At 48.8% G+C, this 1,419-nt stretch overlaps 1 long non-coding RNA gene across 1 annotated transcript in view; it reads left to right on the plus strand.

The window, feature by feature from the left end:
• The window catches only part of LOC104996589, a 4,796-nt gene extending 3,383 nt beyond the window's left edge, over window positions 1-1,413 (plus strand). Inside the window, exon 3 of the long non-coding RNA XR_826216.1 lies at window positions 944-1,413. This is a non-coding gene — a long non-coding RNA (uncharacterized LOC104996589). The remainder of the gene's footprint in view (window positions 1-943) is intronic.
• Window positions 1,414-1,419: the final 6 nt, after the last annotated feature.

A 1,419-nucleotide genomic window follows, 5' to 3' on the forward strand; every position in this document is an offset into this window, starting at 1 on the left:
GAGACCTTTGGGGTGTCCTTCCCTACCCCATCCCCCTGCCTCAGACAGATCTCTCTTTGCTTCCCTAACCCAGTCTAGAACACAGAGGCCCACTTGGTTCTCAGGCCTGGACAGTGAGGTTGGGGTGCTCCCTTAGGTACATCAGCTCATGATCTTTAGTGGTACTCTCAACCCTTTGAATATCAGATGAAAGTAGAGATTTTATTATCCCAAATCCCCCCCAAGTCATTATTGGGCTAGACATTTTCCTTTTGATGAAGCATTGTTTTTTCTCCCATTTGTAACAGCTGATCATCTCAAACTGAGTTTTCCCAGTGAGGTGTATCTGTGCTGATACTCATGTGACCAAGCAGTGCCTTCTGACAGGAATTACTGACTTTCTAACACTGACTAACTTGCTAGCAAATTAAGACCAGAAGTCACCTCCCTGGTATCTCATATGTGGCACAGTCAGCATTCCCATTTCTTTGGGAGGCCAAGGCCTTTTTCTTGCCCAGATGTGCTCTATGACCATAGGTCTAAGAACCTGTGGTCTAGAGCAATGTGCTTTCCAGTGTTGAAAGAGTCAGGAAGCTTCCCTAATGGCACCTGGACTCATGGCCTGGTGATTCCACCTACCACCTCTTGGCTACTGCTGCTCACCGAGCCCGCCATGTCATCTGTGGTTGCTCATTCCTCCCTTGTCCCCAAACCTGTCCCTTTCCATTTTTGTTCTTGGACTTTGAGGAGATGTAAATGCTAGGGCAAATCTTCACATGGAATGATTGGCTTTGAGGGTGAGTGGCTTCCTTTGAGCATGTTTACTCTCCTTCGGGCTTTCTGTTATCTCATTCCCATTGTCACCAAGGGAGGGGTTAGGACAACCAGAGTGACCCTTCCAAGGACAGCAGTGGGGCCAGGGCGGGTGATTCTTCAAAGGCTAATCAGGTGTCATTCAAAACAGGTGATGAGCTCATTTTCCTGGACCCTCACACAACCCAGACCTTTGTTGACACTGAAGAGAATGGAACGGTTGACGACCAGACTTTCCATTGTCTGCAACCCCCGCAGCGGATGAACATCCTGAACTTGGATCCTTCCGTAGCATTGGTTGGTATCTGAAGGTTGGGTGGGCCAAGAGACACACCGCTGCCCTGTCACAGTTTGGTTCCCTGGGAGTTATCCAGGTTGTTAGATAGGATGGCAAGAGAATATTTGCTTCCCACACCCACAAGAGGTAGTGTTATGTAGTGTAGCAGGAAGGAATGGGCCCTGAAGCCGAGTTGCTCCAGTTAGGATCCAAGCCACTTACCAGCCATGGACTGAGGGGGAGTCCCTCCTTAACTTGAGCTTTGGCCTTCTCATCCCTCCCATGGGCAAAACAGTTGTTCCTTCCTTGTAGACTTGTGTGAGGTATGCTATGTGTAAGGTACTTAGCAC

This window comes from Bison bison, unplaced genomic scaffold (genome assembly GCF_000754665.1).
Source record: "Bison bison bison isolate TAMUID 2011002044 unplaced genomic scaffold, Bison_UMD1.0 scf7180017851504, whole genome shotgun sequence".
NCBI classification, from domain to species: Eukaryota; Metazoa; Chordata; class Mammalia; order Artiodactyla; family Bovidae; genus Bison; species Bison bison.